The following is a 27,042-nucleotide window of genomic DNA, read 5'->3' as shown; positions in this document are numbered from 1 at the left end:
TTTATACAACACCATGGTAAATTGTGACTAAAGGAGTTGGTATCACTAGAAAACAGGGTTGCACAAAAAGTATTGTTTCAAAATACTGAAATGCTTAAGAAAGCTTTGTTAGAGGATAATCTGTCCTCAGTCTAGGAAGAGTAAGATGATGTTGATAAAGTAAAATTTGAAACTTGAGCATTTGTCTGTGGCATTAGGATTTTTTAATTAATCAGCTTTCCAAGTGCACTACAATTTATATCTGTGTTTGGCATTTAGTCATTGACTATAGTAAACTCTGTTTAGTAATCTTGCGTATTCCTCATGCATCTTCTTGACAGACAGACAGGAGCTGCACATTTGCCTGAAGCCAAAGAGGTCCTCTCACACATGGAAAAACCTATCATTAAAACCAGACCAACAAAAATTATCCCCGAAATGAGTGGTCCTATGATAGCAATGCACAGGAGAGCAGGAAAGGGTGGGAAAGGGAGTGGGACAGCTTGATGGGAAGGAGTCTGCAGGGTGGACCAGGACTTGCAAAGGGATGGGGAAGGCATGTCTGAGACTGCTGGGAAGGCACAGGGATAAATGAGGCAGTTTCCCACAGACCTGAATGTGCAAATGGCCTTTGTCTATCACTACATCTGTCTCCCACAGGGAAAAGTCTGGCATCTCATCTCCTGGGTCACAGGGAAGGATGGGGCTTGCCAGTACGTGTGTGACTGGGAGCTCCCAGCTCCTCCTCACACCCACCACTTACTCCCCTGCTAAATGTAATACACTGCCATTACCTAGCTGTAATTTGTTAAATCATTATAAAGAACTTTATCACTATAAAGAAAAGCTTCAGCTGTGGAGTTGAAAGGCTTGCTCCAAATATGAATATTCCACATGAAAGAATTTCTCTTGTTTCAAACCATTTGCATTTTCCTTACACATTATTGATCTGATTGAACAGTTCTCAGATCAAAGGCATGCTGGTAAATGAGCAGCCAAGGTGGCAATATGAGAAGTGGACATCTGTTAAAAGAGCAGCTTAAATAATTGCTCAAGGATTTATTGGGTAACATGATTAATGATTGTGGAAATATGATGACATGATACCGAAGAGTAGTGTGCAGTGATTGATGGGGAAGTTGGATAGGGCCAAGCTTCGACACCAGAGTATGGAAACAGTAATAATAGCTTGTAATCATGGTATATGCAGTGCTTAGTTGTTAGGAAATTTCAGCATTAATTTTTGCCTTCTGATAGGAACTCAAACTGCAAACTATGTCGTGTGTAATATTTCTCTTATAACGAGGTAAGGAAAAAAACTCCTGTTAACGATGCATTGTAATAGCAGGACTGACTCAAAGAGACATCCTCATCTTTTTTTAAAAAAACTTTTAAATACCCACAAAACTTACTGGAAGCTCATGCTGCTGTTTTAATTAACACCTGAGAGAACTATACATAACACATTAAAGGAGAAAAATATTGCTTTGTGGAACTGACAGTAGTTTGCATACAGACAGCTTTTTCCTGGGGGAGGGGGGGAGTTTTAACCTGAAATTCCAGCAGCCAGCAGTAACATAACAGAGGGGATCGGAAACCAGAGGACCAAACTGCAGGCCAGAGCTATTCCATGGCAAAAATACTGCAGACTCTTGGAGGTGATTCTCTGTTGGAAATTGCATGAGATTCCTATTCACTCTGCACTGGTGAGTGATGCAAACCCTCCTCCTTCTTCAGAAATTTTTGTTTAAGAGCTCATGAAACAGAAGGTAATATTTGCAAAATTAATAAAAAGCTATTATAAAATGTGAAACATTAGCAGTCAGTTTTAGAGATGAAAGTAGGCAGAAAAATCCTCAGTGTGAAACCCCAGTCCAGGAAAATGCAGTGCAAAATCGTTACTGACTTCAGCAGTGGGCAGGATTCCATGCTAGTGTTTTGTTTTGATTTTTTTTTTATTTCCTATATTTAATTTACTTCCATATGAATAGAAATAGGATCCTACACTAGATTTGAGACACACATTTTCTCTGTGCCAGAGACTTGACTGCTGTAAGTGAGGGGACCTCATTAAAATTTTCAGTCAGGTCGCAGTAGATGACAGCTATTAGGCCCAGCACTCTAGATCCTACCATTAGATGGTTGTGGTATGAAAACAATTGTCATAGCTTTAAAAACAGAGTGATGTGGGTAGAGCTATTTAAATGAAAACAATATTGCTCATGTTAGGCAAAGCAGACAGCTCTGGAAAGAAATATCTATATTTGAAACCTTGGAAATGTTGTTAATCTCTTCAGGGATGTGAGACAACACAGAGATTGTGTAGGATTTTAGAAGCTTGGTATTTTAAAGCCATAATCTAGTTTGCAAGCCTTAAAAAGTGAGTATTAGTGAGATTACAGTTTTGGTGAAGAGTTTTCATAACAGTAGGCAAGAGGTGGAGTTTGAGCATCTGTTGGCATTTAGGGACAGATTCATTTGTAGCCTTAGGTGACTTCCCTGGCATTATTGAGGGTGCAGGGTTATGTGATTGGTCAAAACCCCAATGTTTACTTACAGTCATGCTCAAACACCCTGAAATACTGTCTCTTTAGTTAATCCATCACAAATACCATCTACTCCATCACTCTTCACCACTGGGAAGCTCACATCTCAATTTCTAGCACACACAGGCTTCGCCATGAGAGAAAACTGGGATCTCTCTGCAGCCCTTTCACACCAGCCAGACATGCCAACTCTGCCTGGCCCTTCTGAGATCTGTTTTGAGGCAGTTACAAATAAGGGTTTGCTACAGAATTCACATACCATTTCAATCATTTCAGTATTTTTGAAGTGTAACCTGTAAGTACTACTTGGCAAGGACTGTGTCTACCCAAGTGCCTCTCTATGCTGCAGTCATGGTGTTACTATACATAATATACAGTGAACTAAAATTTATACCCTTGTGCACACCTGAAAAAAAAAATTCTTCTGCTGTGTTTTTGTCTTGTTCCAGAGATTTGTTTTTATAGAGTTTCTCATGAATATCAGACTGCTGGCATTGGCTTTTTTTCCTAATTATATTTATAACCAGCATCAAATCTGGGCTAGCCCCACCTGACTTCTGCAGTGCACCACGACAGTTCTATGGTATGATGGATTTCTACAGCGGCATTCTTTTAAAACAAAAACACAAAAAAAAGGAAAAAATATTATTGGTTTAAATGTGATCGGGACAATCTTGTTTATCTACTTTGCTATGGCATTTTTTTTTAAATACTTTACTGACTGTTCTGATCATTTCAGTTCTCATCATTTTTCCAATTGCAGGTTGTGCAAACCTGTACTGTGGAAGTCTGCAAAGCATGATAATACCACTGAAACTGCATATGGGTCAGCTGAGGTTTTGTGCATCAAGCTAGGGTGGAAATGCTTATGATGTTCTTGTTTCAAGAAGGTCTGACTGGCAGGTGCTCTGTTCTTTCTCATCCTCTGCCAAGACCATAGCTCATTTATGGCCAGCCCAGCTTTCACATCACCCTGGCAACCCAACGGGTGTTCCAGGTTCCTGGGGACCCCCCACATACCCCTAACAGGCAGTCCTGCTTCCAGGTCCCCCTCAACACCCAGAGACGTGGGGAGATGGCTCCGTTGTTGCCTGGCCCCTGGACTGCTCCCTCTGGTACCTGACTGCTTGGTGACTGGGCAGTCACTTTTCAGCCTGCCCATCTCTCCTGGCTGTAGTTCTCCCATGAGGAGTCCTTTACACTTGTAATGGGAAATTCTGTGGTTCCACTGCATTTTATATTCCTCCTAGAGAATTTAATTCTTTCATTTCATTCATCTGAAAGTAGTTATTTAGCTGCAGGACAGGAATTCAGGTAAGAATGAGTGATCAAACCTTTCATCTGTGAATCCAGCTTTAAGCTCAGGTTAAACTGCTCTTGCTGTGTCTGGTTGTTGCAATGAAATTATTAGTAAAAATCTTAGCTGGGCTAATTTGGATCAATGTAAATGACTGATTAATACTGTAGGCATTATAAGAACCCAGTAGTTCATGCAAAAAATGAGGTGGGTTTTTTTTCCATGAAGTACACTGGAAAGTTACATAGATTATTAATGAAACGGGGAGCATTTGACACCTTCTGGAGGGCAGTGAGATTGGTAACAAAGCTCCTTTCACAGAATATGATAGTGATTCGCATCACAGGAATCACTAAATCATTCTCAGAACCTGTACCAAAGGACTGAGGACTGAAAAAGTGAGTCTGAAGACAAAGGCTCAGATCCAGAGAGGAACAAGAGTCGCCTGCATGATAGGTTCAGTTCTCTGACACAGTTGTGTCCAGTTCTGAACTACCTTGTACAAGAGAGGTGTGGTCTTACCAGAGTGAGTCCAGCCAAGGGCCATGAAGATGATTAAGAGATTAGTGCTTTTCCTATGAGGAGAGGCTGAGTCAGCTGAGACTGTTAAGCCTGGAGAAGGCTGGGGCATGGGGGACCTTACCAATGTGTACAAATACCTGAAGGGAAGGAATGAAAACAAGGGAGCCAGAATCTTCTCAGTAGTGGCCAGTGATAGGACAAAAGACAATGGGCACAAGAAACTACATGAAGTTCAGACTGAACAGGGAAGACTTTTTTCACTGTGAGGATGGTCAAACACTGGCACAGGTTGCCCAGAGAGGTTATGAGTCTCCATTTATGGAGATATCAAAAACAGTCCTGGGAAACTGGCTCCACGTGACCCTGCTTGAGAAAAAGGGGTTGACTAGATAATCTAAAGAGGTCCATTTAAAATTCAACTATTCTGTGATTCCATGATTCAAAAACCTTATTCAGCTGCTGCTCAAATTTAGCTGGCACATGCCCTGTCTTCCTGTGTATGTCTGCACCTGACAACTTGAGAGTCCCTTCGCTTCCTGGTCTAGTTGCAATGTTGCCAGTGGAGTGCTAGGAACCCAAAGCACTTTGCTCCACCCTGTGCACAGCATTTCAAAGGCACTTAATTTCTGCTTCTGTGCGTGCACAGAAGTGCTTCAGTACCAAGGAGCTTCAGAAGCCAGTACATAAGATCATGAACACAGGGTGTTACACTCGGGTTTCAGAAACAGGGATTCCTTTGTTAGTCTGTCCTGGTTAAACCTGGTAAATGACCTGAAGACCAACTATAGGGATCAGCTATGTGGGTCCAACAGCAGCTGCTGCTGTTTGCTATAAAATGTAGGTAGAGGAAGAGTGGCATGTTATCTCTGCAGTAGTTTAGTGGTTCTTTCTGTTAGAGAATCCACAAAGATGCAAGTTAAATCATTTCCTCAGCCTGAGATAGTTAAACCCAAACCTTTCACTGCTCCCAAGTACCAGCAGACCTTGCAGAGCCAGGCATTAAACCACACTGCTCTGATAAGTATTCCCTATTGTGGTAACTGTGCACCCTGCATGCTAGGTGTGAATGTTGCTGCAGATACTGAATTCTGCAGGTGTGTGGACTCCATTTTGGAAGGTTCACACTTAAAAGATAGGGGTGCAACAGCAAATGACAAGTGCTTAAGTATCCTTCTGGACCTTGGCTTTGATGGCTTAATCCCCAGTATGTTTCCCCAGATCAGAGCTGAAGTGCTTCATCAGAGGTGCCCATGTGGGAAGGAGGGAGGAGATGGCATTGCAGTGCAGTATTGCCATGCTTGCTTTTTGAACAGGCTCTGGTCATTTGTGTTGCCACATCCCTGGAAATTCCCTCAGAGAAGACATTTGAAGAACCTCCTTCTTCCTGCACACACAAACATACACAAGCAAAGTTTTTTAGTGATGCTTTCAGATAAACAGCCACAGCAAAGCCTCAGTTTCATTTTATCTCCATAGATAGCTCCAGGAAAAAAACCCACACTGTTTCTGTCTGCAGCCTAAACAACTCACTTTGCTGCCAAGTGCCATCTCAAAAAGATGAACAATATAAACTAATTTCATACCTATTCAGTTCAATAATAGGTATTGTTCTAACTATACCTCTAGTGATAAGAGACAGAACTGCTTATTTGCCATTGCTAAGCAACTGTTAAAACAGTGCACAGAATTCAGCCAGCTCTAATGGGCTGATAGGAATCAGTGTCTGAAGTTCTTGTTTGCATTCTGAAGTCAACAATAATTGTCCTACTCTATTAACATTCATTTAAGATGGTTTATGGCTGCACCAGATTCAGTTGGGTTTCTGTCTTAATGGTGTTCTGAATGGTCTGCTCTCCCTTAGAAAGAAATATTTAACCATAATGCATTAAACTGCTTTAATCCACTTGTTTTGTTTTGATTTAGTGATGAAGTGGCATAGAAGGTGACACAGGAAAAAGAAGGTAATATGAAACACTCCATAGTAATAAAAGCTGATGGTATGAATGGTATCAAGTTGCAGGCAGAGTGTTTGAGGTATTTAGGTGGGGTTCCATAAATCACAAGATGGCATTTGTGTCTGAAATGCAAAGACATCTGCAAAACCCCTACACATTTTGAAAAACGAAATCTAGGCAAGCCAGATGTAAAAGCCTAAGTGCATTAAACCATGGGATTTTTTCCAACCTTAATTTATGAGTTCAGATTTTGCTCATTTGTGTACATGATTTAGGAGAAGGGACTTTCTGGCTTCAATCATGCCTTACTGAGAGATAGAACGGGCAAATGAATAAATGCAAAGGAAGAAACGTTGCACAAGATGATCCTGCATTCATAAGCATTTCTTTGTAGCTGCAGAATGATTTCTGTGACCTAAATGGAGAATGCATTGTCATGAGAGGATGATATCTCTTTAGATGCTCTGTTCGTTATCTGTAAATAAAGATGCATAAGTAACTAATGATGCATAAGCAGAGGGACTGAAGGCTTACTGCTGCTGGAGCTGGAATTCTGTGCTTGTACCCAACACTGCTCCATTGCTTTTACGGGTGTGTAAACATATGATTAACGCTTATGCATGTGAACAATCCTGTCACGTTCAGCAGAACCACCACCGTTCCCTGTTAAGTAAGTGCTTAAATGCTCTATTGGCACAAGCTGAGAAAATCAACACTTTGTCAGATGGAGCCCATGCAGGCGAAACAACATTGCCTTTCTTAGCCCACTGCGCTTCACATCATGACTTGCAAGAGCCAGGTCTTAATGTTACAACAGCAGAGTAAGTGCTTTGAAATAAGGACTTCAGCCAGTGCCTGAGTCAGAAGACTACCTTGTCACAAAATGATATGAAAATGTGGGGGTAAAAAGTTGAGACTGTCCCTTCGCGAAGCTTACAGCAATGTCTGAGTCACCACAGGACATGAGAAAGCTTCAGGCAATGGCATGAAAAGTAGGCTCAGTCTGACCTCTTATGTAACTCCTACGTTAGTATCTTCTCTGCTCCATATACAAACTCAGAAAACATCAAAAAGCTGTTACTGAAAGCAGTGTTCTTATTTATTCATTTGTATAAGCCAAACGTGACCTAAGAAATTTGGTATTTTCCATGCAAGCTTTAGTACAGGACCTAGTACTTTCCTTGCTGGTACTGGTAAGACCATAGATTTCTGGACTCATTAAAAGGATGTTTGCACCCCCTAGTGTGTAAGAATTTGCAGGGAACCCGGTTCTTTAGCCTTAGACGAATGTGGATGTTTAACATTAAACCATAATAAAATCTCCCTGTCACAAGCTTAACTTCAAGAGAAAGGATTGTCAACTTGAAGATCATCCATCATGTTCCTGTACTCAACAATATTGGTACTGACCTGAAAATGGGTTCTACTGAGTTGGATTTTTATCCCACTGGAAGATATGAGGGGTTACAGTAAAAAAAGAGACTGTACCAAAACCAGACAATTCAAATCCAGACTTTCCTGAAAGTCAGGGATGTCAGATCCAGCTTCAGCCCATTAATGAGATAAAGTCTGTAGCTGTGTTTCACTGAAGGACAGGGATCTTTGGATCTGGACTTCACTCCAGTTAACTAAAACTGTAAAAACGAGACTCGTGCTTAACTGCCTTCCAAAAACTGTCACCAAGATTGTCACACATAAGTACACTTCTGACTTCTGACAGTGGCCTGCATCCCACTATTTGAAGTTAGGTCTTGAAACACCTCTGAAAAACTTCTCCTTACAGCTGTGGATCACATCCTCATTCTTCAGATGTGACTTCCTCTATGCCAAGTTCTGCTCATTGTGTTAAACAAGGTAGAACCAGTCACTGAGATGAATCAATTAAGCCTATTAGGACCCAAAGTGGCAGTTCAGCTCTGAGCTCTCTGAGCAAAACCCAGGAACCAAACCAAACCCAAGTGCTGGCTCCTGGCTTTGAGCATGGGAAGGTGTCATAGTTTAACCCCAGCCAGCAACTAAGTACCACACAGCTGCTTGCTCATTCCCACCCCCACCCCAATGAGACGGGAAGGACAACTTGGGAGAAGGTAAAACTCAAGGGCTGAGATAAGAACAATTAAACAACTGAAAGAAATAATACTAATAACAACAATTGTAATGAGAAGGAGAGAGAAGTAAAAAGGAATAAAACCAAAAGGAAAAAAAAACCCCTCCAAATAAGTGATGCATGACACAACTGCTCATGACCTGGTGACTGATGCCCAGCCAGTCCCCAAGCAGTGACTGACAGGCTTCAGCCAGCTCCCCTCAGTTTCTATACTGAGCATGATGTTCTATCATATAGAGTACTCCTCTGGCTAGTTCAGATCAGCTGTCCTGGCTCTGCTCCCTCCTACCTCCTTAGGTCCCACCAGGCTTCTTGCTGGCAGGGCCTGAGAAGCTGGAAAGTCCTTGACTTAGTATAAACGTTACTTAGCAACAACTAAAACATCAGTGTGTTATCAACATCATTCTCTTGCTAAATCCAAGACAGCACTGTACCAGCTATTGAGAAGAAAATTAACACTATCCGAGCCAAACCAGGACAGAAGGGAATGACTTATGGGTACATCTTTTAATGGGTCTTGCACTGAATTTTGAGGGTCAGATTGTGTGACGCAAACCTTCACAGCACGGTCTGGTATGTGCTGTTTGGCTGACTGTCACCAATGCAGTCATGGGCAGGATCTGATTCACCAAATTACATACACATGTTTTCAAGAATTCCCCCACTCACTCCTTCACTGAAAGCAAGATTTAACCATTTCCCTTAAGGTGTCTGAAACCAAATCACTGTAGCCTTGGCAAGTGGCTGACAACCAGAAAAATGATATTGCCAAGAGAAAGAAGTGGACTGTTTTCATTATCCAAGCAAAATTAAATGAAAAAGCAAACAAACTACACAAATGATGAAAATTAAATTAGATTTTCTTTACTTTCATTATCTAAGTAATTTCTTATAATAAATGTATTTTAAAATATGACTTTCAGCCAATAGTATTTACTATACTAAAACTAGACTGATTTTATTTACTGTACAATGCTTAATAGCTCCTCCAAGCCACTTTATTCTGTAATTTAAAATGAATTCTTTGAGCTTTTTTTCAAAATAAGAAACTTGGCTTTTTTACAGAATCAGCCTTAATAACTCACACTGAAGATACTGCCAGGAGCTATGATGATGACTTTTGTCAGGTATTCTTTTTTTCCAGAAGAATGGAGTCATCCTGATATTAATGCAGACTTCTTTTTTTCATTTGTGTAAATTAATAATAATAACATATTAAAAGCACCAGCATATCGCTGCTAAGTGTCCCCAAAGAGTAACATTTCAAGGCTCAGTAATACCACTGTGATATAAACTAGGCAAATGGTATAATGAGAACATGTTTTTTAAAAGTATGTTAACAGTAAGAAAATAATAGTGGCATGTGCAGGTGCCAATTCTAAAAGCATCTCTCCACTTATGTTTAGAAAATTGAATCTATGTACTTTAGGAGCTGGACTAGTTATTTGAAAATTCCTTTTTTTTTTTTTTAATTAAAAAGCCAGATCTTTGCATATCAATTAATTTCTGGTTTAAAGCCTTTATTTTTCACTATCATAACTAGGTATCTGAAACTGTGATTTCTGTTAGACAAAATATTGATGTTTACAAACTCTTCATTGTACTTCAGAAAGTGCTGGGACCATGTGTCTCATTTCTAAGAACAGAGAGAAAAAACACTGCCATGAACTTCAGACCACTGAGGTTGGGCTGTCATGGTACTGCTTAGCCCTGGCCTCCCAATCTCTCAATGGCTCTTGTACATAGGACTGGGGTTCCGGGTCACAGGGTGCAGAAATATTGACTATCAGGTTGAGGTTCAGATGCAGCTTGACTTGGTGCTGATGAAGGCATCACTCCCACAGCTCATTTGAAGTGAGTTGGTGGAGTCTTAATATACAGCAGGTATTGCTATTGACAGTAAGCAAGCAGGAGCAGCAGACTGCTTGAAATTTCAACAAAAGGCCCAAGTGAACACCTGAATTCTTTTTCCAACCAAAACTCAGATGTTTTAGCAGGCAGATACATGATACATGCTCTTGAAACAGAGCATGTTACTGGGGCTAGAGCTCCTAGGTTTCAACTAGAATAGCCTCAGGTCTCTAAACTAGCCACCTAAGAACAGTGTAGATAGGAAGCAAGAAAAAAAATTATTACACTAAAAAAGAAGTCTTGCGTAAGCAAGCAAAATCTGCCCATCACACCTGTCATTTTTCACAGGAGGGTGTCAATATAAAAGTAGGTAGAGTGATGTATTCAGCTGAAATCAAAAGCAGGAGTGAAAGATGTGATAATGCCCGTGCCTAAATAGTGAAAATAACTGAGGAATTTGGAGATATGATATGGCTTGCGATGAAATATACTGGCTACATTGAAATTCCATATAAACTGATATGGGCCTTTGCTTTCAGGGCTCTCAAAGAGACTGTCGTACTTTTCTGGTCTTCTAATAATGCCCAATAACGTTTCCATAGGAATGGCAGAGTGAGATGGTTCTACTCCTTACAGTATTGCACTGTGCAAAATAGAAGTTATAGATGAGACAGATCCCCACATTGATTTTACAGCCAGGATTGTCTGAAATCATATTAAAGGTTTTGATTGTTTCTTTCTTTTTTAGGGAAAACCAGTCCTGTTCTGTTGTTGATGAGGTGCTGTATTTCATTTAATAACCGATTCTTGTCCCTTTTGAATGTCTAATATGGTATTTTATATGAATATTAGGGTCCTTGTTCACAGGGAGATTTTTCTTCCTGCTTCAAGGCTGAAGGATTCCAGCCTTTGCAAAGATGCTAATACTCGGTCAGATTTCCCAGCAGCCTCATGCAGCTATTATTCCAAAAGGCATCACCTTAAAGTCTTGGAGAGAAAGCATTACGGTTAATGCAGTTTGGCAAGTCAGTGTAATATTCACTGCATTACCTTGATGTGGTTTAATGGCATGAGCAGCATGCACTCTGTGTCAGAAAAAATTACCTGTTGACCCTTGCTGTAGCTTGATGCCTGTTCCTAACCAGATAGCTAAGAAATGGTGTGGAAAATCTCATGAACTCCACTCCCCCCCAGCTCTTTCCTATAGGGAACTCATTTCCTATCAGCTTGCCTACTAAAAAAAACCACTTGCTTTGGTTGTTTTCATTGCTACAGTATTATTTCATACACACGACGGAGCTGCCCAGTAAGCCTTCTTCCTGGCCTACCCTCCTAATGAAAAGATAAACCAATAATGGAAGTGAATATAGAAAGAAACAAGGAAAGGGAAATATAAAAGGATGTGGTTTTTATTGTGATGGGAAACAAAGAGACTGTGGCAGTCCTTTTGCAGGAAGCAGTCTTGGTCCACTCCTGGGAAATTCCTTCTTTGCTCAGGAAACAGACTGGCACAGTGAATACACAGGTGATCTTCATAGCTGTGTACCGTGAGAGAACAAAATATTACCCCTCTGCATGAATAGATTGATTGTGAGTGACAGCTGGAAAATTAATTTCATGTTCTTGAAGGATACTGGATGATGTCAAAATCCTTTGTTGATTCATAGAAGAGGCATGTCCCCTTTCCAGGACCTCACCCCTGACCAAGGGACCAAAACGGTAAGCAATGTTGTAAATGTGTAGGGCAAATCAATTTATTCCTTGGCTCATCTGCTCAGATTTCCAGGAAGATTCCTGGTCAGTGTCAGCCCCACTGATGTCTCCTGAAGTGCACACAGCTTCAGAGATATGACCATGCAACTTCATCTCTTACGAGCTGGTTCTTCCCTTATGTTGGTGGGAATTTAGGCACCTGGCTGGAGCGGATCTTTGGAGCCTCCCATGCTGACCCTGCAAACTCATCCCTTTGGACTTTGTCTCCTTCTTGTTGCCAGGAGACTTGCTGGTCAGACATTTGCATCATGGCTCCAGCAGGAACCTTCTGCTTTGGCACCTCACTTGCCCAGCGCAGGAGGTTTTGCTGTGGGATAGAGGCAGCTGGGTGCAATGTAATGGAGGAATACGCTGTCAGGCACTGCTGCACCCACTCACAGCCTTGTGTTGTGGGTCCTAACCCATGCCATGACCTGGTGAGCTCAGGAGCAGGACCAGCCCGTGGTCCAAGGCACGGACGGGTATGTCTACCACATGGCTAGATGTGACTAGACTGAGGCTCAAAGCTTCTAAGAGCTTGAAAGCTGTAAGCTGGAGCTTCTGACACAATAAAGGCTAGGATGCCACTCACGGGCAGGGATGCTATTTTTTGCAGTATGTTGGACTCATTAGTTGTGAATGTCAGTGCTTGAAAAAGGTGAAAAACGGTTAAAAGGCAGGTCCTCAGTACCTCCCTTTGATGTCTCAGGTAACATGAAAGGCAGCCTATGGCACCATTCTGCTATAATGACATTTTAAAAAATCCAAAAAGAAAGAGAAATCATCAACCATGGAGGAGATCCCTGCAATTTGGCAGTGTTCCTGATCCACAAAGCTACTTTTCTGGTTTCTTCCATTAGCCCAACTGCAATATGAGCAGAACCAGATTACTTACCAGGCCAGAATATTAATGTTCACAGCATTAATGTTCTGGGGCCCTTAAAATGAAGAGCACTAACAGAAAAATCTTTTCAGTCCTTTCACATGAAATCCCACCATTCTGAACTGACAAAAATAAATGCAGTGAACTTTCAGTGATATTGCACCATATAAAAAGGTTATTAAAAATGTATTTGAAGGACTAGCTTTGTCAATACTAATGCACTGAAGAAATGGAGGGTTTCCCAGCTCAGGCACTGATGTACAGACTTAGTGAGGGAGTGATTACTGCAATAATAGATTCTGGTAGCTTAAGTTAGACAAGCATTTTTAGATTTCATATGCAAAGAATCGCCCTCTATTATAAAAAGATGACATATTCAGTAATATTGGGGTGAAATAAGAATATGTGTTTAAAGGAATATTGTCAAGTAGATATTGGTTCATCTCTGAAAATGTCTTTGAAAGATGCGGGGGAGAGATAAAATAGAGCAGTGTAGAGAAGGAGAAGAGTACTGGTAGGAATGTAAATAATTTATTGGTTTATTTGTTGATTCTTATTTCCATAGTAATCAGAGGGGGTTTTAGAGGTGATCTGTACATTCCCTAAAGTGATGTGAACATAGCAACAAAGTGCCAGCACATGAAAACTTTAAAACACAATTAACTGCGCTTTGAGAACTGAGTCCATTCTCTTATCTTGAATTCAGACACCTCTGACCTTACCATTCATTTTCAGACTAAATAACTGCTCGATCAAGATTCAGTATCCCTACTATCGGGGTTTTGTGCAGGTCTTCCAGGACCAAACGAAAACTAGTCAGTGTTGGTTTATTGCTGTAAATAAGCCTAGAATAAAGAGATAGAAAGGAGAGAAAAAGCCAAGCTTTCAAATCCTTACAGTCAGTCATTTAAGATGATGATAAGAGAGGTAAGAATTTATTTTTAATTATCATTGTGGGGTTTTTTGATAATGCTCCCTTTGAAGAATGCAGAAAATACTTCACTCCTCCCATTGATAAGTGCTGTCACTTTCAGTTTTGTCCTTCTCATGTATCACAGCTGATTATTTCTTTTGGTGTTTGAGGGAAGGCAAATATCTTTCACTCCAGCAGTCAGTCCCTGTTGAAGTGAGAAGGTAAGTGCCAACTGCCGCAGCTGTGCTGCCAGCCCTCACACAGGTTTTGTACAATCCTGTCTTTGTGAGTTTCAGCTCCTAAAGAATCAGCTGTGTTCTGTATCATGTTTCTTTCAGTGGACAATTGTCTGCTTTTCCCAGGTTAATTTAATCAGTGGAAGTGCCCATTAGTTCTTGAGGACTGTACTTCTTAAGGGTGTAAGGGTTTTAAATACTAATCCCAGTAGAATTATTCTTGTTCAACGAGGGTCCCTTTGTCCTGTAGCTGGAATCTGGGGCTGCTCTTGCCCTAGGACTGACAGGTCCATCCCCTTGAGGACTTAAAAAACCTTGCTGAAATATTTTCTGGTTGTTCTGCCTTAGCAGTGATGTGCAGTAGCAGAAGAACACAACAGAGTTTTAAGAGAACAGTATGGTAACAAATAATAACTTTTCATAAAATTTGGGGTTTTTTTTTGTTGGGCTTTTTGGGAGTTTTTCTGGGGTTTTTTAAGTAATGCTTAAATATGTTCTGGACTGCTTGTGCATTGATGAACCTGCATGACAGTCTCCAGTGGGGATTTCACTGACTTTCCCAAGTTCAAATGGGCATGTGGCAACTCGGGCTGACTGTGAAAAGAGGCATGCATGAGAAAATTGCAAGATCTTTTACAAGGTAATAAGATTTTTTGTTTCCCAAGGTGTAACAACTAATCATGTCAACATTATCTTGATAGTGAATAACATGCACACCTTTTGTTTTCTGCAACATTGCTTTCTTAAACTTCCATTGCATTAGACACATGCACACAGACACACACATGCACAAACACATCTATTATAAAGTTTTCTGCTGTGATTCCTCAATGCCATCTAGAAAAGCATCAAAGCTGCCACTGGCAGTTATCACAGCTTTGAAGACTGAAGCAACCTGCTTATTATCAAGTATAGTATCTCAAAGGAAACATGTCCTTAGCAAGAAACAACACAGCAAATAATGTCTAATTAATAGATGTACCTGTAATTTTAAGAAGACTGTCTTTGTCATGATGACTAGAAATACATCTTAGACTTTCTTGTTATTTCCAGAGTTAATACAGAATTAAGAGGACACTCTTAATGGATTTAAACTTATCTTCACTGAATATTTTCACAATAATTTGAATTCATACCCATGTAATGAATATCATTCAGTGAAGAAAATGGACCTCCCCCCTGTTGCTCAGTATCTACTATCTAGCTGCCCCATGGAGCTTTGTTTTCCAAGAGTCAGCAATAATTGTTCAGAGTTTAATTTCAAATTTTACTGCTGTCATTTATTACAAACTATCAGGGGGTTAATGTGAGAAAATCCTTTGATAGGAAAACTCTTTGGGCAGAAATCACATATTTATACATCTAGCACCCAGACTATTGCAGACCCTGATCCCGCTGTGGACTTTGGGATTTATTTCTATTGAATAACATTCTTTATAAGACTTCTCTAAGCCAAGGCAGGTTTATGAGCTATCCCATTGCATCCGTTTCCCACCCACTGATCCAAGTCTGAATTCTATAGAAATAGGTGTTGCTACAGAATCAAGACAGGGCCCTGAATACTGCTTTCTGAAAGGCATACGTCTGGAATTTAAATAATTTTACCTGCAAACAAAACCTCAGGCCAGCCATAAGCAATTGAAGCTCTTCTTAAGGCATCTGCTTTAATGTGTGCCACTAGGGGTGATGATATCCAGCACCAGCACTGGATGCAGTACACTTAAAACGGGTCCTACAGCACTGCTGCCATCCACCTTTTAGCTATTAGCTGAAGCTTCCACCTTCTGGCTCTGAACTCCATAACCCCTGCGATGATGGCCTGCAGGTACCCGGTGAGAGAATAAGTTAGAGATCTTCTCTAAGGCTAATGTTTAGCGTTGCCCAGGGGAGCCACGCAGCAAGTGGTGCTTAGAGAGCCCCGCGGGGCGCAGCACCTCTGTCCTTCAGCAGCGTTTCTCTAACTTCCCAAGACTACCCAGCCTCTTCCGAGAAAAGCACCCCGCACCGTCTTACACAGCTTTGTCACGGCAAGTTTTCACCTAACCTGTAAGAATCAGGCTGCATTTCAAACATTCACCTGCTCCTGATTTCTCCTCTTGTGGTCTTTTTTGGCTTGGCTGGATGCGTGCATTGCCGAGCAGCTTTATTTCTTGGTTTTGCAAACGCCCCAGGGACCGCCCCCCGCGGGCCGGGCGCGCCCCACGCAGCCGCGGCTTGGAAGCGCCGCGAGCGCCCGCCTGCTGCAGGGCAGCCGCCAGCCTCCCGCCGCGCCGGGAGCGGCTGCCGGCGGGCCGCGGGCTCCTCCCGGCGGCGGCCGCTGTGCCGCTCTGCAGGGCGGGCCCTTCCCCCCGGGGCCGGCGCAGCGGCGGCGGGCGGCGGGCGGGCGGGGTGAGGGCGGGGCGGCGGGGGGGCGCGGGGGGCCCGGCAGGGGGAGGCGCACGACCGCGGGTTAGGGGCAGGCGTAGAACGTTTCGAGCGGAGGCTCCATAGCTCAGTGGTTAGAGCACTGGTCTTGTAAACCAGGGGTCGCGAGTTCGATCCTCGCTGGGGCCTTGGTTTCTTTTCCCCCCTTTTTTTTTGTTGTTGTTTCTTTTTTCTTTTTCTTTCCCCACGTCGCGCTGCCCCCCGCCGCATACACGAGCCTGGTTTTGGGGTGTTGTGGTGGCGGCGGACCAGAGCGCGCGTGCGGGCTCCGTCGCCTTGTAGTAGGGGGACCACTTCGGAAACAAACACGGTAAAATCTGAGCATTAACCAGATTAACTCATGGCTGTGGTTCGTGCTGGCAGGGGAGTGGGGGGGACAACAATAAGCTCTTTGGGAAGCAGCGTGGGGATGGTTGAGTAAATATTTGTACAGCTCACAGCACAATCTCCCTGATGGGAGCTTTGGCAAAAGGCTGCTGAGGGGTTTAAAAGGAACAAATTGCCCCTGAGTGGAGAATAAGCTGGACAGGATTATCTGACTCTTCACAGCTTGTCAGGCAAGCTGGAGCTGTTGGTTTTATTCCTGTGCTTGAGGCTGGACAGAGGAGGTGTAATAATTCTTTGCCTTTTTTTTTTTAGGTTGTAGAAAGAGCTAGAAACATCCACACAAGTCCTATTGAGCACCACACTTTAAAAATACACATTTGGGTGTTTTTTGTTTTGGTTTGGTTTTTTTTGTTTCAGAAATGTTATGAGCAAGGCTTTTAGGTTCTAGCACCACAAACACCACAGCAATCGTTACCAACATCAAGCAGGGAAATTAATACATACGCTTTGGTGAGGGGAAAGGACATCTGCAGCGCACATGTTGCAAGGTGCTCAAACCATGGCAGAGCTGTTGAACACACAGGCTGCTGCTGGGGGCTGTTGCTCCGCATGCGGGAGGCTGCAGAACGGTGCGTGGGCTGTGGCGTAGTACTGCAGCCCCTGTTACACCCTCCTGGCTCCTATCACAGCTTCTCACCAGCCTCCGTTCTGTTGAGAGTAGATCAAAGCTGTGGTGGTGTACAGCCATTGCCATGGTGAGAGGAGCAGGGCTGACAGGCTGTTTCCCCCTTATGTCATGCTATACCACGACATCCAAAAAACATTTGAATTTGCTGTGCTTTGGGGTTCTTGCACATAGGAATTTGCTTGGAATGACTCCTTCTTTGCAGTGTTGCCTCCCCATCCCATCTGGGAACACAGTGCTTGGTCCTAATCTCACTGTTACCAGTTGACTATCATTGTAGCCAGTTCCTCAGCTCAGCAGTCCTCACAGCGTCCTTGCAGCAGGTTCACAGAGGTGGTGATAAAACCCATCCTTTGAGAGGATCTGTTCTCTCAGGAGGGGTCTGGACGAAGGCGGGATACAGTGCTTCTCCGTTGACAGGGCGCTGGGTTTCACCATGGCCAACCAGAGCATTATCAGACCCCTGGAATGCTACAGGCAGTCTTGAGAAGCCAGCAGTCAGGCCTCTGCTTGTAAGGGCTGTGTAGTTTGTTTAGTCTCTTGCAGGATCACCCAGAACGAACCTGCAGGAACTGCCCCTGCAGTTAGGTCTGGCACAGCCCAGCGTCATTGACATCTGCGGTCAGAGGACAGGGCTATGGCGCTTCAGCCGTTGAAAGGAAGCACAAGCGTGCAATGCTTGGCTGCTGTGTTCCCCACATCCACGACATATCACCGGAATAGGGTTCAGCTATTCCCTTTTGTCACAGCCACATATATATATATATATATATATGAGCTGTCACAGAGGCTTTTCCAAAGGCTGACAGGCTGCTGCGTGTGCTGTTACCGCCGCGAAGCAGCGCGCGTGAGACCCGCGCCGCCTCACCTCAGCTTTCCCGCCGCGCCGCCACCCCCGCACCCCGCCCGCGGCGCGCGCCCTTCCCGCCCGCGGCGCGCGCCCTTCCCGCCCGCGGCGCGCGCCCTTCCCGCCCGCGGCGCGCGCCGGTTGCGTAAGCGGCGGGCGATGCTGCCGCAGGCCTCCAGAGGGAGAGCCTGCCTTTCGCCGCCGCGCGCCCGCCCGGCGCTTCCCGCGCGCGGGAGCAGCGCTCGGGGGCAGCGGAGGCCGCCGGGGCACCTGCAAACTGCGCCCAGAGAGCGCGGCGTCGGTGCTAACAAGCAGAAAGGAGGGGGAGCCGCGGCGAGCGAAGGGGCAAGGGGCCGCGCTGCGCCCTCGCTTCCCAGAGGCCTGTATCTGCGACCCCCTCGCCGGCCAGTGCTGCGGCTGGGCCCTGCGGCGGGCGCGACCCGCCCCAGCACGTGCCGCTGAGGGGCTCGGGGTGCAGCCCGCCTCAGTGCCGGGCGGGCGGAGGACGGGGCGCGCTGCTGCGTGCTGCCTGACGTGCCGAGTTTTCTCCTGATGTGACTGAATTTTTATTTTCCAAAGACATTCATTACAGTTAAATGTGGCCTGTTGTAAAATAGCAGAATTGTAAGAAGAGTCTTACACACTGGTTCGGCTGTCCTGCTGTCCCTGTCGGCCGGGGTGACTGGCGGCTCCAGCAGGTGCCGCAGCAGGGGACAGGGTTGGGGGCAGCGCCGTGTGCGGTCCCCTCGGCGAGCGCGGCCGTACGGCCTCGAGCTAGTTGGCTGGCGGCACCGCTCCGCGCCTGCCCGTGGGACCCGGCTTAGCGCTGCCGTGCGGCCCGAGCAGCCGGTAGCAGCTCCCCCGCCGCCGGGGCGTGCAGACACATGCCTGAGTGGAACGCAGGAGGTGTGGCCAGGCCGCACCTGAGCGCTTTTTCCCCTGCCTTCTCCATCCCCCGTGGGACACCAATACACCATTGCCTGATCCCAGCCAAGGAGTGACCCCAAAATTTCTTCCATCCTCTACATGCAATGTCATCTGCACTCCATTTCTTGCTATAAAGGAAGCTTCATTAGTCGCTGTAGTTACAGAAGGTGAGAAACATGTCAAAGCTTTGCTCAAAAAGGCTGGGGTAACCTTCACTAGGTCCAGTGGTACAGTCATTGGTGATATCACTAGAAAATGCCTTTACGGTTTGTTTCTCCAAAGTGGTGAGGGGCCTGGATGGTACTAATTGTGTTTTCATTTTGGACTGCTAGCAGAGCCCCTGAGAATTACCCCAGCGTCTGGAAAGACACAAACCTTGCCATCCCTGCAAGGCATTCTGAGCTCATCTCAGAAATATTTCTCCTTATTATGTTTTTTCCAGGAAATTTATATCCATCTCGCTCAGTTCAACAGCAGGAGGCCTTGCACAAGAAGAGGCTGTTTTTTTCACGAGTCCACTATTTTTCTTTCCAGATATGTAACAAAAATTGACATATCTAAGCATAAGTTACTGCAGTGTGATATCATTTTTGACAACGGGAATAGGGAATGAAAGTCAATGACTGTGAAACTGGTTTAGCCAGCAGAGAAAAAATGAAACGTAAACCCTTTCAATATTCCACATGCTTTAGTATTGTACAGATGCTGCCAAAACATCATACATTTCTAAAAACCCCAACCAACCTCTCTCCCACCAAACTCCAAGCACTTTCAAAATCTAAGATTAATAAAGAATGTTTCTGTTTGTTTAGTCAGAAAAGAATGAAGAAATTCTGACTTGTGTTTCTGGACTTTCTGGAAGTACTTAAAGTTTGATGATTTTGTATTTGTGCCAGTGAGGTAAAGCCAAAAAGTGAAAGCTGAGACTTTTTTTTTTTCCCATCACCTGATGCAAATACAGCCATCAAGACAGTCTTCAATGAAGGGTGAAAATGTTTACTTGTAATAGGCTAAGGTGTTAACAGTAACACCAAACCAAAAAATGTGTTTGTCTTCTAAAGATACTATTTTTAGTCAGACATTGCTCTTTTACTTTATGTTCTTCTGGTTGCTAAAACAAGACAAAATTCCTTGTGCATGACAAGCTTATTACTTATTTTATTATTAATTAATTAATAAACTAATAATTTAACATTAACATTTAATAATTAATTAATTAATTAAAACCATTATATTATTATACTTATTACTTATTACTTGTGCATGACAAGCTCATTATTATGCTCCTAGTCAGGCTTTTCCAGGATGTTCCACACTTTGATGCCTGATCACTTATTTTTACAAGTTTAATGGTGCTGTTACTTTGTGTGGAGTTTCTTTCATAGGGTGCCATTAAAGAGTCCTTTAAAGGTGGGTAGAAGGAACTCTGAACACCACAATCACCAGCTATAATATTGATCCAGTCTAGTATATTCTGACCTCCAAACCAAGCTGTCTCCTTGTGACTTTTCCTCATCCTCTATCAATAAATCTCTCCCTTTTAAAAGAAAATAATTTAAATACAGCTGTTCAAGACCAGACGCAGGCCAAATGCATTCCCAGACAAAGTGAGAACTCAATGTTTTAGGACTTTGAATGATGATGCAGTGCAATCTTCACAGGGGAGTAACAGTAGATAAATCTGTGCTTACTGGTATTCTTGGCAAAAGACTGTGTTTCTGAGCTGGTTAGCTATGGATGGAGGGACAACTAATGAACCCATTTGGCTTCTTGTCTGGATGTTGTTTACTGTGATGTTAGCATATGAATAAGGATGCTTAAAAAGAACAGGGACATCTTTGGTAATGAGAAAGTGCAGATGAATGAAATCCTTCAGTGCTCACCACAAGAGTGACTCTTGGGTTTTAAAGAAAAATAATGTTTCCTATATTTTCAGGGAATCTTTCCTAACACTTGAAAAATAGAAGAAAAGTAAACAAATTTCTCATTGCAGCTTCCCAAGATATTTAACTAACAATGCAATAAGTGATACTAATCTTGCTTATATTTTAATATCGACATCTGTCTATAGGTTTTGATGTGCACTTCAGTAGAGAGATGTTGCCTATGATAAAAAAATGGCCTTTTTTCCATGCAGTTTATAATCTAATGATGGGAACACCAGGTTCTGACAGCATAGAATCTAGGCACAATACAATAGGTTTGAATACAATGAAATGCACAGAGCAGTAAAAGGGAGGGTCCTTTTAAAATCTTGTGTGTGTGTGTAATTTATTATGATTTGAGAATGGATGAAAAACAGCAAGAGAGCTTGAGTTCAGGAAGGATGAAGCACTGTTAATTTAGAATCTATGTATCTTATGTATAGGCAAAAAATCCCTGCTGACATCACTAAACTTGATGGACTTTTCAGATTATTCTGGCTTTCAGGTGACCAAAAATTAGTCTGTAAGTAGAACTAGTCTTAGGGAAAAGGTGAAGCTTAAATCAAATTTAGAAATGTGACACTGAAGTATTAAGAAAAATTAAAAGTAAGTTCAGCTTTCCTGCCTACTTCTCTAGGACAGGTTCTCTAAATGTATCTAGTTGCATAATTTCATATGAACATGAACATAAATTCATATGTAGACTGTAAATGGAGAACTTTTACTGTAAAATAAGGTTGGTACCAACTGGGTCAACCTCTAGTCAAAGCAGAGAAACTGCTCTGCTGACAACAGTGCAGGCAGAACACTAACTAATGCTGCAGGTATCTGACTGCCCATCCACATACATCTGGTTACCTCACAGACCCTGTGCATAGGCTTCTCACAAGTAAAGCACATTCACTCCTTCTGAAGATAAACAGAGGAGCTGTTCATTTTGCTCACCAAGTTACAGACTATTTTTGGACAAGGATGCTGTTGCTTGCAATCCCTCTGCTGCATCTGTGAGACTTACTAATGACCATGGTGCCTGTACATGTAAACAGTCTCAAATCAAGATACGTTCCCTCCTGAAAAGAGGCTATGAATGTCTGCTCATTCCCTTCAGAGGACTGGTACTGCTGATCACATCACCACATCAAGAACTTTAATCCATACCGAAAGCCGTTTGTAATAGAAATTAATGAGAAACAAACCCACAAGGACGAGTATTTATCACTGCATGTAGCAGCTGTATAGAGACAGCAGTCTCTACCAACATGCTAATTTTTTTTTAGATTGGTAAAACACAGCATTGAAAACCCATACAGTTGAACTATGCAATAAAGATACTATAATTTAAACGTGACCACATCCTTCTGTAGAGGCTTCCTCAAGACAGTGATGTAGAGCAGGGGTCCTCAAACTTTTTAACCAGCGGGCCAGTGCGCGGATGAAGTGGCAGGCAGTCATCTGCGGCTGCTTGGTTCCAACCCCGGGCATGGGGGGGGGGGGGGGCGGGGCAGGGGGTTTCTGTGAATACCGGGGGCCGGATTGAGGACCCTGGGGGGCCGTATCCGGCCCGCGGGCTGTAGTTTGAGGACCCCTGATGTAGAGTCTATATGCTTAATTTACACTGAAAGCACTGAGTGTTTTTTAAAACAAAGTAAATAACATGAGAAAGCTTAACTTTAAGACACTGAAGTGTAATCCATGAGAGACTTTCCTTGTCATTAGAAATTCCTTAGCTATTTATAACTTTTAAAGCATTGAGTAATGTGTGTATCACATTGGGCTCATCATTTTAGAGTTATCTGTATAAGAACTTGGGATGTGCATGTTTATTTTACTACTTGTAACTTGTTTTGTTGTAGAGGCAAGGTGAAAATAATCCCAGGAACTGGCTACATTAAAGAGTACCTACTATACTTGCAGAAGTGGGCTTCCATGAAGACTACTAATAGTTGGAAGAGTAAAACCAGATGATCTTCAGTACGTAAGTTTATTTTTAAAATCTTGGATTTGCAAGAAAGCAATACTATTTGCATCCAGCTATCATTCTGGGTGTTATCTGTATTATAAACTGTTCACTGCTTTTTGATCGTTACTCAGTTAAACTGTAAATATTTTTTGTGAATTAAAGAGTTTTGCTTTCTGGTGCAGAGAGCCCTGCGTTTGGTAATGTACCCTTCCCGTCAGCAGGCTACTAAGGAGCAGTATATGAGAAAGCTCTCCCTTCTTCTTTCATGTTTTGAACAAAAGGGGGTTTTCTTCCTAAGATTTTTATATTTTTCCTTATATTAAAGAGTTTCCTGGGCTCTGCAGATCTATTCTCCCATGAGGCTGATGGAAATGCTGGTATATTTGGGTCCTCTTTCAATGAATAATAGCAGCCATTACTCAGTCTAAAACTTTAAAAATTAAAATCACAGTGCATGTGCAGCAGATCTCCACGGCAATCAGATGTGTGTGTGCACTTCACCTTGCAAAGAAGGGCCTTTTGAGTCTACTAGATTTTTTTAACTTGCGAGGCTGGATTTATTGGGCAAAAAAAGCTTGTTCAGGTGTTATAATTAACTGTTTCATAACTGCAGGATCCTTACCAGCAGAATAGCAGGAACAAAAGGGTTCCTGTCCTGACATCAGTGGTTGACAGAGTCCCTTGTGAGATAGTTCTGAAGGGCCAAGGGGTCCAGGAAGGCCAGGCATTCTTCAGAAAGGTAGTCTTAAAGGCACAGGAGCAGGCTGTCCCCATACGCCAAAAGACAAGCCGGTGGGGAAGAAGACCAGCCTGGCTGAACAGACAGCTTTGGCTGGAACTCAGGGAAAAAAGGAGAGTTTACCACCTTTGGAAGAAGGGGAAGGAAACTCTGAAGGACTATAAGGATGCTGTGAGGTTGTGCAGGGCAAAGATTAGAGAGGTGAAAGCCCAGCTAGAACTCAGGCTGGCCATTGCCATAAAAGATAACAAAAGATATTTTTACAAATACATAGAAACAAAAGGAGGGCCAAGGATAACCCGGATAACCCCCATCCGTGACTGGATGCAGCGGGAAACGTTGCCACAAAGAATAAGGAAAAGGCTGAGGTAATTAATGCCTTCTTTGCCTCAGTCTTTAATAGCAAGACCAGCTTCCCTCTGGGTACCCAACCCCCTGAGCTGGAAGGTGTGGATGAGGAGGAGCAGAATGAAGTCCCCACAGTCCAGGAGGAAATGGTTAGTGACCTGCTGCTCCACTTAGATGTGCACAAGTCTGTGGGGCTGGATGGGATCCAGCCAAGGGTGCTGAGGGGGCTGGTGGAGGAGCTCACCAAGCTGTTCTCCATCATCAACAGTCCCAGCAAACTGGAGGTTAGTCAAAGTGATGCTCATCAACAAGAAGGGCAGAAAGGAGGATCTGGGGAACTACAGGCTTGTCAGCCTGACCTTGGTGCCGGGGAAGGTTATGGAGCAGATCAGCCCGAGTGCCATCACATGGCACGTGCAGGACAATTGAGGTTCAGGCCCAGCCAGCATGGGGTTATGAAAGGCAGGCCCTGCTTGACTAACCTGATCTCCTTCTATGACAAGATGACGTGCCTAGTGGATGAGGGAAAGGCTGTGGACGTTGTCTACCTGGACCTTAGTAAAGCCTTTGACACCATCTCCCACAGCATTCCCCCGGAGAAACTGGCTGCTCACGGCTTGGGCAGGTGCACTCTATGTTGGGTTAAAAGCTGCCTGGTCAGCCGAGCCCAGCTAGTGGTAGTAAATGGAGTTACATCTGGCTGATGGCCAGTCACAAGTGGTGCTCCCCAGGGCTCAGTATTGGGGCCAGTCCTGTTTAATATCTTTATTGATGATCTGGACAAGGAGTTTGAGTGCACCCTCATTAAGTTTGCAGGTGACACCAGGTTGGTGGGGAGTGTTGATCTGCTTGAAGGTAGGAAGGCTCTGGAGAGGGATCTGGACAGGTGGGTTGATGGGCTGATACTGATTGTATGAGGTTCAACAAGGCTCAGTGCCAGGTCACAACAACCCCACGCAATGCCACAGGCTTGGGCAGAGTGGCTGGAGATCTGCCTGGTGGAAAAGGACCTAGGGGTGCTGGTTGATGGCTGGCTGAACATGAGCCAGCAGTGTGCCCAGGTGGCCACAAAGACCAAGAGCATCCTGGCTTGTACCAGAAACAGTGTGGACAGCAGGACTAGGGCAGTGATTGCCCCACTATACTTATTACTGCTTGGGCCTCACCTTGACTGCTGTGTTCATTTTGGGCCCCTCACTTCAAGAGGGACATAGAGATGCTGAAACGTGTCCAGAGAAGGGCAACAAGGCTGGTGAAGGGTCTAAAGAACAATTCTTACAAGGATCAGCTGAGGGAACTGAGGATGATTAGCCTTGAGAAGAGAGAAGGTTTGGATTGGATATTAGGAAAAATTTCTTCACTGGAAGGGTGGTGAAGCATTGGAACAGGCTTCCCGGGGAGGTGGTAGAATCACCATCCCTGGAGGGATTTAAAAAACTCATCGATGTGGTGCTTAGAGACACAGTTTAGTGATGGACTTGGCAGTCCTGGGCTAACAGTTGAACTTGATCTTAAACATCTTTTCCAACCTAAATGATTCTATGATTCTATGAAAATTGGGAAGCACTGCCATGACTATTCTAACATCACCTGGTTGCCCCTTGAAAACATTTCTGCTGGGTACTGGCCTGAGCAGTGTGTCTTTGCTGCCTGCTCTGTGTACTCACAGGGGAAACATGTCTGCTTTTCTTCAAAAATCAAGCCATATTTCAAAGGCTGTGTGACAACTTTTGTCTTGCCATCAATGTGATTCTCAGAAGTGGTGAAATACCTGAGCAAGCTGTAACTTGTCCATGTTATGTACCAATGTCCGGGAAAATATAGCAATTTAGATTTCAGGAGCCTGACATCCAAGTCAGTGTCCAGCACCATGGGCTGGCTTTTTCAGTGTAAACTAAGCCTCTCATGCTTTGCTCCAAGTGTATCTTTTGGCTGGTTTTTGGAAGCTTGAGCTCACTGAGTCCAATGCACAACCTGTGAGTCTGAGCTCGTTCTTCTGGGCTCATGCTTCCCACTTGGTGAAGCGGTTTACCTGTTCCAGATCTGAGCCAGGGAGAAACCCAAAATGTGGGCCCTGTGGATGATAAAGGAGTTAGTGTTTGACAGAGAGCTTCAGTCCTGAGCAAGCACAGCAACATAAATGTAACGGGAGACAGTGAGCTAGCTGTGACATGCTGCAATACCACTGCTGCTTGTTTAACTTAAAAATGTCAGTCAGCCAATTAGTTCAGTGAAGCTTTTCAAAACATTGCCTGTGAGGTTATTATAATTAAAGTGCTAACACAAATAGCCCACATTCCAAGTTCTGAGCAGCAGAGAAGAAATCTCAACACGGAGCTGGACCTGATAGAAACTGTGCCGATAACCCCTTGATATTAGACAGAATCAGGGATTTTCAATGCCTGGTTTTCACTGTGATTTTTGTCTCTCTGCCCCACTGCATAGCTTGTTTAGCATGACAGCATGTTTACTCAATTCCCTTCCAGCCAGCTGATGAAAAAGAAGACTGCTGAAGTATTATACGTGTCCCTTATGAGCTGGGACTTTTACAGTATACTGCTCCATATAGTGCAGACAGGCTGTGTTCCAGCTGTGCTTCAGGGATGTAGGGAACTTGCTGTGCAGCTGTGCAGAGGAATTAGTGACTGCATCAAGCACAGCAACATCAATCAGGAAGAATCAATTCTTGCTCCTCCCCTCAAAGCTGCAAAGTGCCAGGGGCCAGCTGCCTCAGAGTTGATGATAAACACATCTAAGGAAATGTCAGCCCGGTTCAGGCAAACCTAATACTCCTAAACCACCACTGACAGGAGCCCGTA

The sequence above is a fragment of the Falco punctatus genome (genome assembly GCF_963210335.1).
Source record: "Falco punctatus genome assembly, chromosome: 7".
NCBI classification, from domain to species: Eukaryota; Metazoa; Chordata; class Aves; order Falconiformes; family Falconidae; genus Falco; species Falco punctatus.
The sequence above is the reverse complement of the archived record's forward strand: the minus strand, read 5'-3'. Positions refer to the sequence as shown.